Here is a 13,938-nt window from a genome sequence, read left to right as displayed (position 1 = left end):
TCCCTGTACGGCCTCCCATTGCTGCTGTCTCCATCGCCACACTCTGCCATGTGCCACTTTCAGGTCTCCTCACACACTGCTGGTGTGTAGAATTTTTTGACATAGGGTGCTGGCAGATTACGGGCCTCCTATAGCTGCTGCCAGGCCCCTAATCTGCCATGGGCCCCTATATACCGCCTCCTCATGCTGCTGCCAGGTCCAGAGTCTCTCATGGGTCCCTGTACGGCCTCCCATTGCTGCTGTCTCCATCGCCACACTCTGCCATGTGCCACTTTCAGGTCTCCTCACACTGCTGGTGTGTAAAATTTTTTGACATAGGGTGCTGGCAGATTACGGGCCTCCTATAGCTGCTGCCAGGCCCCTAATCTGCCATGGGCCCCTATATACCGCCTCCTCATGCTGCTGCCAGGTCCAGAGTCTCTCATGGGTCCCTGTACGGCCTCCCATTGCTGCTGTCTCCATCGCCACACTCTGCCATGTGCCACTTTCAGGTCTCCTCACACACTGCTGGTGTGTAGAATTTTTTGACATAGGGTGCTGGCAGATTACGGGCCTCCTATAGCTGCTGCCAGGCCCCTAATCTGCCATGGGCCCCTATATACCGCCTCCTCATGCTGCTGCCAGGTCCAGAGTCTCTCATGGGTCCCTGTACGGCCTCCCATTGCTGCTGTCTCCATCGCCACACTCTGCCATGTGCCACTTTCAGGTCTCCTCACACACTGCTGGTGTGTAGAATTTTTTGACATAGGGTGCTGGCAGATTACGGGCCTCCTATAGCTGCTGCCAGGCCCCTAATCTGCCATGGGCCCCTATATACCGCCTCCTCATGCTGCTGCCAGGTCCAGAGTCTCTCATGGGTCCCTGTACGGCCTCCCATTGCTGCTGTCTCCATCGCCACACTCTGCCATGTGCCACTTTCAGGTCTCCTCACACTGCTGGTGTGTAAAATTTTTTGACATAGGGTGCTGGCAGATTACGGGCCTCCTATAGCTGCTGCCAGGCCCCTAATCTGCCATGGGCCCCTATATACCGCCTCCTCATGCTGCTGCCAGGTCCAGAGTCTCTCATGGGTCCCTGTACGGCCTCCCATTGCTGCTGTCTCCATTGCCACACTCTGCCATGTGCCACTTTCAGGTCTCCTCACACACTGCTGGTGTGTAGAATTTTTTGACATAGGGTGCTGGCAGATTACGGGCCTCCTATAGCTGCTGCCAGGCCCCTAATCTGCCATGGGCCCCTATATACCGCCTCCTCATGCTGCTGCCAGGTCCAGAGTCTCTCATGGGTCCCTGTACGGCCTCCCATTGCTGCTGTCTCCATCGCCACACTCTGCCATGTGCCACTTTCAGGTCTCCTCACACTGCTGGTGTGTAAAATTTTTTGACATAGGGTGCTGGCAGATTACGGGCCTCCTATAGCTGCTGCCAGGCCCCTAATCTGCCATGGGCCCCTATATACCACCTCCTCATGCTGCTGCCAGGTCCAAAGTCTCTCATGGGTCCCTGTACGGCCTCCCATTGCTGCTGTCTCCATCGCCACACTCTGCCATGTGCCACTTTCAGGTCTCCTCACACACTGCTGGTGTGTAGAATTTTTTGACATAGGGTGCTGGCAGATTACGGGCCTCCCATAGCTGCTGCCAGGCCCCTAATCTGCCATGGGCCCCTATATACCGCCTCCTCATGCTGCTGCCAAGTCCAGAGTCTCTCATGGGTCCCTATACGGCCTCCCATTGCTGCTGTCTCCATCGCCACACTCTGCCATGTGCCACATTCAGGTCTCTTCACACTGCTGGTGTGTAAAATTTTTTGACATAGGGTGCTGGCAGATTACGGGCCTCCTATAGCTGCTGCCAGGCCCCTAATCTGCCATGGGCCCCTATATACCGCCTCCTCATGCTGCTGCCAGGTCCAGAGTCTCTCATGGGTCCCTGTACGGCCTCCCATTGCTGCTGTCTCCATCGCCACACTCTGCCATGTGCCACTTTCAGGTCTCCTCACACACTGCTGGTGTGTAGAATTTTTTGACATAGGGTGCTGGCAGATTACGGGCCTCCTATAGCTGCTGCCAGGCCCCTAATCTGCCATGGGCCCCTATATACCGCCTCCTCATGCTGCTGCCAGGTCCAGAGTCTCTCATGGGTCCCTGTACGGCCTCCCATTGCTGCTGTCTCCATCGCCACACTCTGCCATGTGCCACTTTCAGGTCTCCTCACACTGCTGGTGTGTAAAATTTTTTGACATAGGGTGCTGGCAGATTACGGGCCTCCTATAGCTGCTGCCAGGCCCCTAATCTGCCATGGGCCCCTATATACCACCTCCTCATGCTGCTGCCAGGTCCAAAGTCTCTCATGGGTCCCTGTACGGCCTCCCATTGCTGCTGTCTCCATCGCCACACTCTGCCATGTGCCACTTTCAGGTCTCCTCACACACTGCTGGTGTGTAGAATTTTTTGACATAGGGTGCTGGCAGATTACGGGCCTCCCATAGCTGCTGCCAGGCCCCTAATCTGCCATGGGCCCCTATATACCGCCTCCTCATGCTGCTGCCAAGTCCAGAGTCTCTCATGGGTCCCTATACGGCCTCCCATTGCTGCTGTCTCCATCGCCACACTCTGCCATGTGCCACATTCAGGTCTCTTCACACTGCTGGTGTGTAAAATTTTTTGACATAGGGTGCTGGCAGATTACGGGCCTCCTATAGCTGCTGCCAGGCCCCTAATCTGCCATGGGCCCCTATATACCGCCTCCTCATGCTGCTGCCAGGTCCAGAGTCTCTCATGGGTCCCTGTACGGCCTCCCATTGCTGCTGTCTCCATCGCCACACTCTGCCATGTGCCACTTTCAGGTCTCCTCACACACTGCTGGTGTGTAGAATTTTTTGACATAGGGTGCTGGCAGATTACGGGCCTCCTATAGCTGCTGCCAGGCCCCTAATCTGCCATGGGCCCCTATATACCGCCTCCTCATGCTGCTGCCAGGTCCAGAGTCTCTCATGGGTCCCTGTACGGCCTCCCATTGCTGCTGTCTCCATCGCCACACTCTGCCATGTGCCACTTTCAGGTCTCCTCACACTGCTGGTGTGTAAAATTTTTTGACATAGGGTGCTGGCAGATTACGGGCCTCCTATAGCTGCTGCCAGGCCCCTAATCTGCCATGGGCCCCTATATACCGCCTCCTCATGCTGCTGCCAGGTCCAGAGTCTCTCATGGGTCCCTGTACGGCCTCCCATTGCTGCTGTCTCCATCGCCACACTCTGCCATGTGCCACTTTCAGGTCTCCTCACACACTGCTGGTGTGTAGAATTTTTTGACATAGGGTGCTGGCAGATTACGGGCCTCCTATAGCTGCTGCCAGGCCCCTAATCTGCCATGGGCCCCTATATACCGCCTCCTCATGCTGCTGCCAGGTCCAGAGTCTCTCATGGGTCCCTGTACGGCCTCCCATTGCTGCTGTCTCCATCGCCACACTCTGCCATATGCCACTTTCAGGTCTCCTCACACACTGCTGGTGTGTAAAATTTTTTGACATAGGGTGCTGGCAGATTACGGGCCTCCTATAGCTGCTGCCAGGCCCCTAATCTGCCATGGGCCCCTATATACCGCCTCCTCATGCTGCTGCCAAGTCCAGAGTCTCTCATGGGTCCCTATACGGCCTCCCATTGCTGCTGTCTCCATCGCCACACTCTGCCATGTGCCACATTCAGGTCTCTTCACACTGCTGGTGTGTAAAATTTTTTGACATAGGGTGCTGGCAGATTACGGGCCTCCTATAGCTGCTGCCAGGCCCCTAATCTGCCATGGGCCCCTATATACCGCCTCCTCATGCTGCTGCCAGGTCCAGAGTCTCTCATGGGTCCCTGTACGGCCTCCCATTGCTGCTGTCTCCATCGCCACACTCTGCCATGTGCCACTTTCAGGTCTCCTCACACACTGCTGGTGTGTAGAATTTTTTGACATAGGGTGCTGGCAGATTACGGGCCTCCTATAGCTGCTGCCAGGCCCCTAATCTGCCATGGGCCCCTATATACCGCCTCCTCATGCTGCTGCCAGGTCCAGAGTCTCTCATGGGTCCCTGTACGGCCTCCCATTGCTGCTGTCTCCATCGCCACACTCTGCCATGTGCCACTTTCAGGTCTCCTCACACTGCTGGTGTGTAAAATTTTTTGACATAGGGTGCTGGCAGATTACGGGCCTCCTATAGCTGCTGCCAGGCCCCTAATCTGCCATGGGCCCCTATATACCACCTCCTCATGCTGCTGCCAGGTCCAAAGTCTCTCATGGGTCCCTGTACGGCCTCCCATTGCTGCTGTCTCCATCGCCACACTCTGCCATGTGCCACTTTCAGGTCTCCTCACACACTGCTGGTGTGTAGAATTTTTTGACATAGGGTGCTGGCAGATTACGGGCCTCCCATAGCTGCTGCCAGGCCCCTAATCTGCCATGGGCCCCTATATACCGCCTCCTCATGCTGCTGCCAAGTCCAGAGTCTCTCATGGGTCCCTATACGGCCTCCCATTGCTGCTGTCTCCATCGCCACACTCTGCCATGTGCCACATTCAGGTCTCTTCACACTGCTGGTGTGTAAAATTTTTTGACATAGGGTGCTGGCAGATTACGGGCCTCCTATAGCTGCTGCCAGGCCCCTAATCTGCCATGGGCCCCTATATACCGCCTCCTCATGCTGCTGCCAGGTCCAGAGTCTCTCATGGGTCCCTGTACGGCCTCCCATTGCTGCTGTCTCCATCGCCACACTCTGCCATGTGCCACTTTCAGGTCTCCTCACACACTGCTGGTGTGTAGAATTTTTTGACATAGGGTGCTGGCAGATTACGGGCCTCCTATAGCTGCTGCCAGGCCCCTAATCTGCCATGGGCCCCTATATACCGCCTCCTCATGCTGCTGCCAGGTCCAGAGTCTCTCATGGGTCCCTGTACGGCCTCCCATTGCTGCTGTCTCCATCGCCACACTCTGCCATGTGCCACTTTCAGGTCTCCTCACACTGCTGGTGTGTAAAATTTTTTGACATAGGGTGCTGGCAGATTACGGGCCTCCTATAGCTGCTGCCAGGCCCCTAATCTGCCATGGGCCCCTATATACCGCCTCCTCATGCTGCTGCCAGGTCCAGAGTCTCTCATGGGTCCCTGTACGGCCTCCCATTGCTGCTGTCTCCATCGCCACACTCTGCCATGTGCCACTTTCAGGTCTCCTCACACACTGCTGGTGTGTAGAATTTTTTGACATAGGGTGCTGGCAGATTACGGGCCTCCTATAGCTGCTGCCAGGCCCCTAATCTGCCATGGGCCCCTATATACCGCCTCCTCATGCTGCTGCCAGGTCCAGAGTCTCTCATGGGTCCCTGTACGGCCTCCCATTGCTGCTGTCTCCATCGCCACACTCTGCCATATGCCACTTTCAGGTCTCCTCACACACTGCTGGTGTGTAAAATTTTTTGACATAGGGTGCTGGCAGATTACGGGCCTCCTATAGCTGCTGCCAGGCCCCTAATCTGCCATGGGCCCCTATATACCGCCTCCTCATGCTGCTGCCAGGTCCAGAGTCTCTCATGGGTCCTTGTACGGCCTCCCATTGCTGCTGTCTCCATCGCCACACTCTGCCATGTGCCACATTCAGGTCTCTTCACACTGCTTGTGTTTTCAATTTTTTGACATAGGGTGCTGGCAGATTACGGGCCTCCCATAGCTGCTGCCAGGCCCCTAATCTGCCATGGGCCCCTATATACCGCCTCCTCATGCTGCTGCCAAGTCCAGAGTCTCTCATGGGTCCCTGTACGGCCTCCCATTGCTGCTGTCTCCATCGCCACACTCTGCCATGTGCCACTTTCAGGTCTCCTCACACTGCTGGTGTGTAAAATTTTTTGACATAGGGTGCTGGCAGATTACGGGCCTCCTATAGCTGCTGCCAGGCCCCTAATCTGCCATGGGCCCCTATATACCGCCTCCTCATGCTGCTGCCAGGTCCAGAGTCTCTCATGGGTCCCTGTACGGCCTCCCATTGCTGCTGTCTCCATCGCCACACTCTGCCATGTGCCACATTCAGGTCTCTTCACACTGCTTGTGTTTTCAATTTTTTGACATAGGGTGCTGGCAGATTACGGGCCTCCTATAGCTGCTGCCAGGCCCCTAATCTGCCATGGGCCCCTATATACCGCCTCCTCATGCTGCTGCCAAGTCCAGAGTCTCTCATGGGTCCCTATACGGCCTCCCATTGCTGCTGTCTCCATCGCCACACTCTGCCATGTGCCACTTTCAGGTCTCCTCACACACTGCTGGTGTCTAGAATTTTTTGACATAGGGTGCTGGCAGATTACGGGCCTCCTATAGCTGCTGCCAGGCCCCTAATCTGCCATGGGCCCCTATATACCGCCTCCTCATGCTGCTGCCAGGTCCAGAGTCTCTCATGGGTCCATGTACGGCCTCCCATTGCTGCTGTCTCCATCGCCACACTCTGCCATGTGCCACTTTCAGGTCTCCTCACACTGCTGGTGTGTAAAATTTTTTGACATAGGGTGCTGGCAGATTACGGGCCTCCTATAGCTGCTGCCAGGCCCCTAATCTGCCATGGGCCCCTATATACCGCCTCCTCATGCTGCTGCCAGGTCCAGAGTCTCTCATGGGTCCCTGTACGGCCTCCCATTGCTGCTGTCTCCGTCGCCACACTCTGCCATGTGCCACATTCAGGTCTCTTCACACTGCTTGTGTTTTCAATTTTTTGACATAGGGTGCTGGCAGATTACGGGCCTCCCATAGCTGCTGCCAGGCCCCTAATCTGCCATGGGCCCCTATATACAGCCTCCTCATGCTGCTGCCAAGTCCAGAGTCTCTCATGGGTCCCTATACGGCCTCCCATTGCTGCTGTCTCCATCGCCACACTCTGCCATGTGCCACTTTCAGGTCTCCTCACACACTGCTGGTGTGTAGAATTTTTTGACATAGGGTGCTGGCAGATTACGGGCCTCCTATAGCTGCTGCCAGGCCCCTAATCTGCCATGGGCCCCTATATACCGCCTCCTCATGCTGCTGCCAGGTCCAGAGTCTCTCATGGGTCCCTGTACGGCCTCCCATTGCTGCTGTCTCCATCGCCACACTCTGCCATGTGCCACTTTCAGGTCTCCTCACACACTGCTGGTGTGTAGAATTTTTTGACATAGGGTGCTGGCAGATTACGGGCCTCCTATAGCTGCTGCCAGGCCCCTAATCTGCCATGGGCCCCTATATACCGCCTCCTCATGCTGCTGCCAGGTCCAGAGTCTCTCATGGGTCCCTGTACGGCCTCCCATTGCTGCTGTCTCCATCGCCACACTCTGCCATGTGCCACTTTCAGGTCTCCTCACACACTGCTGGTGTGTAGAATTTTTTGACATAGGGTGCTGGCAGATTACGGGCCTCCCATAGCTGCTGCCAGGCCCCTAATCTGCCATGGGCCCCTATACCGACTCCTCATGCTGTGACGTTGCAACAAGGTGGAATTCAACCCTACAGATGTTAGACCGCCTTTACGAACAGCAAAAGGCCATCACAGATTTCCTGATGTTAAAAGCGGATAAAGGTACTCCCTGTGTAACTTAGATGTCAGCCATTGGCAGCTCATGCGTGACACCTGCGCTTGCTCAGGCCCTTTGAGGAGGCCACGCTATTCGTGAGTCGGCAGGACTATGGGATGAACGACGTCATTCCTCTGTTGCACGTCCTGGAACAAATGCTGTTAACAATGGCTGGTCAGGGTGCGGTAGACGTGGCGCACAGATCTCAACGCCACATGACCCCTGTGGGGGCAGGACAGGAAGAAGAGGAGGAGGTAGAGGAGGACATTGGTGCTCAGGAATTATTGAGTGAAATGGGTGGTTTTTCCACTCAGCGGACAGGAGTGGAGGAGCAGGAGCATCTGGTAGAGGAGGAGGAAGAGGAGACAGAGGACCCAGACGCACCGTGGCAGTATGCTGTGGAGATGGAGGCAGGGAGTCCCTCGCATTCCTTGGCACAAATGGCCCATAGCATGCTCGCTTGCTTGCGTAGCGACAGCCGAATAATAACCATCAGACAGAGGGATGACTTTTGGCTGTCCACCTTGTTGGACCCTCACTACCGTTCAAAAATGGTGGCCTTTTTCACACCTGCTGAGAGGGAGGCCAAAATAACGTACTATAAAAACCACCTATGTAGTCAGCTGGTCTCTGCCTGTCTGCGCCAACGTCCATCCTCAGACACTGTGGGCCCTGTGCGCTCGCGTTCCGCTGCCATGGCAGCAGGGGAGGGGTGGGGTGGTAGGAGCAGTGGCAGCTCCACCAGCAGCGGCTGCCTCAGTCTGCAGTCGATGATGAGTAGCTTTCTTCACCAGCGCAGTGAGGAAACTACTAACCAGCCGCAGCAGCAGCAGCAGCAGCATCAGGTGGACCTGGAGCAGGACCTCAAACAACAGGCTTAGGCCTACTTGGACAGCACCCTGCCAACCGAGATAGACAATCCCCTTGACTACTGGGCAACGAAACTTGACCTTTGGCCCCAACTAGCTGAATTTGCCCTTGAAAGGCTGTCATGCCCGGCCAGTAGCGTGGCATCGGAGCGCGTGTTTAGTGCGGCAGGAGGTATTGCAACTCCGCGGAGGACACGACTGTCCACCCAAAGTGTGGAGAGACTCACGTTTGTGAAAATGAATCAGGCGTGGATTAGTCTGGATTTCAAACCACCAGTTCCTGACACAACTGACTAAATCCGCCATGAATCATGCCCCAAACATGTGCCACTTTCAGGTCTCCTCACACTGCTGGTGTGTTCCATTTTTTGTCATAGGGTGCTGGCAGATTACGGGCCTCCCATAGCTGCTGCCAGGCCCCTAATCTGCCATGGGCCCCTATACCGCCTCCTCATGCTGCTGCCAAGTCCAGAGTCTCTCATGGGTCCCTGTACGGCCTCCCATTGCTGCTGTCTCCATCGCCACACTCTGCCATGTGCCACTTTCAGGTCTCCTCACACTGCTGGTGTGTTCCATTTTTTGTCATAGGGTGCTGGCAGATTACGGGCCTCCCATAGCTGCTGCCAGGCCCCTAATCTGCCATGGGCCCCTATACTGCCTCCTCATGCTGCTGCCAGGTCCAGAGTGTGTCATGGGTCCCTGTACGGCCTCCCATTGCTGCTGTCTCCATCGCCACACTCTGCCATGTGCCACTTTCAGGTCTCCTCACACTGCTGGTGGGTTCCATTTTTTGTCATAGGGTGCTGGCAGATTACGGGCCTCCCATAGCTGCTGCCAGGCCCCTAATCTGCCATGGGCCCCCGTACCGACTCCTCATGCTGCTGCCAGGCCCGTAATCTGACATGGGCCCCTGTTGTCGCTTGTTGGCATATTCCGCTCGTTCAGATGCTCCTTCTCCTGCTACTCCTCTTCACGGATTCCGTCAGCAGTCTTTCTTGGAATCCGTTTCCAAGAGACAACAGTTTGCGAGCACGCACCCGACGGTGCAGAAGCTGAACGTCCTCCTGTCCAAGTTGCTGCTGCCAGGCTCGTAATCTGTCATGCGCCCCTGTACCGCCTCCTCATGCTGCTGCCAGGTCCAGAGTGTGTCATGGGCCCCCGTACCGACTCCTCATGCTGCTGCCAGGCCCGTAATCTGTCATGGGCCCCTGTACCGCCTCCCCATGCTGCTGCCAGGTCCAGAGTGTGTCATGGGTCCCTGTACGGCCTCCCATTGCTGCTGCCAGGCCCGTAATCTGCCATGGGCCCCCGTACCGACTCCTCATGCTGCTGCCAGGCCCGTAATCTGTCATGGGCCCCTGTACCGCCTCCTCATGCTGCTGCCAGGTCCAGAGTGTGTCATGGGTCCCTGTACGGCCTCCCATTGCTGCTGTCTCTATCGCCACACTCTGCCATGTGCCACTTTCAGGTCTCCTCACACTGCTGGTGGTTTCCATTTTTGTCATAGGGTGCTGTATGGCCTCCCATTGCTGCTGCCTCCACCGCCACACTGTGGCTCCACACTCTGGTTTTGGCCCCGTGACTGCCCAAATGAGTGAAGTGTGCGGTGATTCTAAGATCGACGGCACTCATCTGCATGTCATACTGACTGACAGTATTATTTCTCTTCCCCAGCAGACTCCAAGGGCATTTAAATTAAAGGTACAGTGTTCTGCACTAATATTAAGTCTCTCTGAAGCCTAGAAACACCCTTTTTTAAGTTAAATTCACAGCGAATTTATTCGACTCGAATTGAATATTGTCCACGAATTCGTCGAATCGAATTTTTCATTTCTTCGCTCATCTCTAATTATAATGCTTGGTCTGTTATCATTTGAGGAGGAAAAAAAATGTAAGAAACCAAGGAAGGGCAGAGTATGGGCTAAAGACTGGCTTCTTCAGCGGGCCATGTTTTCACACATGAACCTGCTTTCTAATTTAAAAGAAAATAACCCTGATGACTTCAAAAATGATTTGCAAATGTCACAGCATTCTTTTGAGCTCCTCCTAACCATGGTAGGACCGCACATTAAGAAAGAAGACTCTAACATGTGCAAATCTATCAGTGCAGAGGAAAGACTCATTGCAACACTCCGTTACCTAGTGACAGGACAATCCTATGAGGACCTCAAGTTTTCAACTGGTATATCCACACAGTCCTTGGGCCGGATAATCCCAGAAATGTGTGCAGCAATATCACGCGTCCTGAGGGCTGAATATTTGAAGGTAGATATTATATAGTTATATATATGACTGAAAGAATAGTGTTTTTTTTTTAAATCAGTTCTCTTGCCCCTTTCAGCTCCTGCACAGTGGTTTTGTATGGCTCTGCGTATCTTACCCATAAAAAGCAGTGCGCATACAGTGCAAATCACTGACAACATGTAATGTGAAACAGTCAACAGTTTGCCATTTCATCTGCCCACATTTTAATCTTTTACTGTCTGGTAAAAATGCAATAAACAATTCTTCTTAATACAACCCCCCCCCCCCCCACAGTAAACATAAAATACACAATGAGAAAACATTTTGAATAAAAAACTCCAGCCTTATTTTATAAAACTAATAAGTTTATTGAACAGAAAACACAGCAATTAAATAATTTCTAAATATTGTAACGATAATGTGTATATGGAACGATTTATTTTTAAAGATTTGTGTATTGCACATCCCAAATACTATGTGATGCTTCTGGCCAGTTATGATTATTCGGAGTGGCAGGCAAATGAGGTTGAGACTCTCGAGCTGTACTGTGCGTAGGCGTATTCGGAGCCATATATTGCTGTTGCGGTGTGCCCTGTGCATTCAGATATCTACTGAATCCGACAATTCTGGTGTCGTAGGAACCCTTTCTCCTTTGGCCAATTGTTAATATTTGATAAATAAGTGGGTCTACTATTTCCTGTTGCTGCAGGCTCATATTCCGCAGTTTGTGCGCGATATGATTTGCAAAGCCATTCATCTTCTTTTTCTGCCAGGGCAGCAGAAGCTTGCCGTAAAAATAAATTAGTCTCAGATTCTGGGTTTCTTTTATTTTTTCCTTTGTTCACAGGCACGGGTTGTGTACTTTTCTCTGGTGTTGCCTCACTTTCCTGCAACTGAAAAAATTTAGGAAATATGTTAAATGTTACATAAACACACATTAAAAAACTTCTTATCTGTTACAGTTTCCAAAGTGCGCTCAAGACTGGCTGCAGATTTCAAAAGACTTTCAAGACCTGTGGAACTTTCCAAACTGTGGTGGTGCCATAGATGGCAAACGTGCACATCACACCAACGGCTCACTTGGGGTCCTACTACTATAATTATAAAGGCTTCTTTAGCATCATACTTTTGGCCATTGTTAACGCCAAATATGAGTTCCTGTATCTAGACATTGGGAAAAATGGTTGTAATTCCGATGGAGGAGTGAAGGAGAAAACAGAATTCCACAAAAGAGTTAAGGCTGGACTTCTACAGCTGCCCACAGCCAAGAATACAGTTGAAGGACTTAATTTTGTTTTTGTTGCTGATGATGCCTTTTCTTTGAGTGATCATATTTTAAAGCCATTTCCATGGAGAAATATGAATCACGATCAAAAAGTATTTAACTACAGGCTGTCAAGGGCACGGCGCGTGGTGGAAAATGCCTTTGGCATCCTGGCAAGTCGCTTCAGGATTTTCCACACTCCCATCAATGTGAGCATTGACACAATTGATGCGATTGTGGAGTGCTGCTGCTTAATTCACAATTTTCTGAGGGCTACGAACACTGCCTATATGCCACCAGTATCACTGGACAGAGAAGATCCGTTAATCGGTGAAGTTTTGCCTGGAGAATGGCGGAGCGATAATGGAGGCCTTGAAAATTTGGCTCATGCACGTCCAGTTCATGCAATATTTTATGGGGAATGGTGCTGTATATTGGCAGGATAATGTTGTCTAATGTACCGTATTTTCCGGCGTATAAGACGACTGGGCGTATAAGACGACCCCCCTACTTTTCTTGTTAAAATGTAGTGTTTGGGCTATACTCGCCGTATAAGACTACCCCTCTTCCAATGCACACCAGTGGGAAGAATCGTGCCCCATCATTGGTGTCAGTGGGAGGAATAGTGTCCCATCATTGGTATTAGTGGGAGGAATAGTGCCCCATCATTGCTATTAGTGGGAGGAATAGTGCCCCATCATTGGTGTCAGAGCGACGAATCGTGCCCCATCATTGGTGTCAGTGGGAGGAATAGCGTCCCAACATTGGTGTCAGTGGGAGGAATAGTGTCCCAACATTGGTGTCAGTGGGAGGAATAGTGTCCCAACATTGGTGTCAGTGGGAGGAATAGTGTCCCAACATTGGTGTCAGTGGGAAGAATAGCGTCCCAACATTGGTGTCAGTGGGAGGAATAGCGCCCCGTCATTGGTGTCAGCGGGAGGAATAGCGCCCCATCTTTGGTGTCAGTGGGAGGAATCGTGCCCCATCTTTGGTGTCAGTGGGAGGAATAGTGTCCCAACATTGGTGTCAGTGGGAGGAATAGTGTCCCAACATTGGTGTCAGTGGGAGGAATAGTATCCCATCATTGGCGTCAGTGGGGGGTGGAATAGTGCCCCATCATTGGTGTCATGGGGGGGGGGGAATAGTGCCCTATCGTTGGTGTCAGTGGAGGGGGGAAGTGCCCCATCGTTGGTGTCAGTGGGAGGAATAACGCCCCATCATTGGTATCAGTGACACCAATGATGGGGCACTATTCCTCCCACTGACACCAATTACACCTGTTCTAGTATGGTGCTGCTGCAGCCAGCATATGTGGTTGCAGCAGCACCTCTGCACGGCACACTTACCGGCCGCTCCTTCACTCGATTTTTGCGGGACCGCTCGGCTCCGCCTCCTCGATGGTGATTGGCCGCCTGTGTGCCTTTCCTGAGCTACAGTTCTGGCGGCCAATCACCGGTGAGGAGGCGGAGCCGAGCAGCCGCGCGAACATTCAGTGGCCGAACCGAATGAAGGAGCAGCCGCGCTTCCTGGACCGGATCGTCGCGGGACCGGAGCCAGGTAAGAGACAGCAGCCCCTGCACTTTGTGTCCCTTCCGTTGGTGGGGGGGGGTGGCGGCGGCACCCTAAAAAGTGTCAGCATGCCGTATACCGGTGTATAAGATGACCCCCAACTTTTGAGAAGATTTTCAAGAGGTAAAAAGTCGTCTTATACGCCGGAAAATACGGTATGTATTAAAGGTGACTTGAATTTGCAAAAAAATTTTGTGTGTGCTCAAAAAAAATAAATATATTTAAATGATTTGTGATCATGGATTTAATGGTACATTTTCAGGTTTCATTCAATCATATAATGCAAACAAAAATGTTTTACTTCAATTACCTGTGTCTCTAGTACCTCAAATTCAGACAGAGGCGAACAGGAGGGTTCATCAGAGGGACCAGGCAGCAAAGTGCATTGAGACTCCCTTGGCATATCTGAGTCAGTCAGGAACATGAGGTTC

This window comes from Staurois parvus, unplaced genomic scaffold, assembly GCF_062004578.1.
Source record: "Staurois parvus isolate SC_StPar_1 unplaced genomic scaffold, SC_StPar_1.0 ptg000439l, whole genome shotgun sequence".
Taxonomy (NCBI): Eukaryota; Metazoa; Chordata; class Amphibia; order Anura; family Ranidae; genus Staurois; species Staurois parvus.
Note: the sequence above shows the minus strand (reverse complement) of the source record.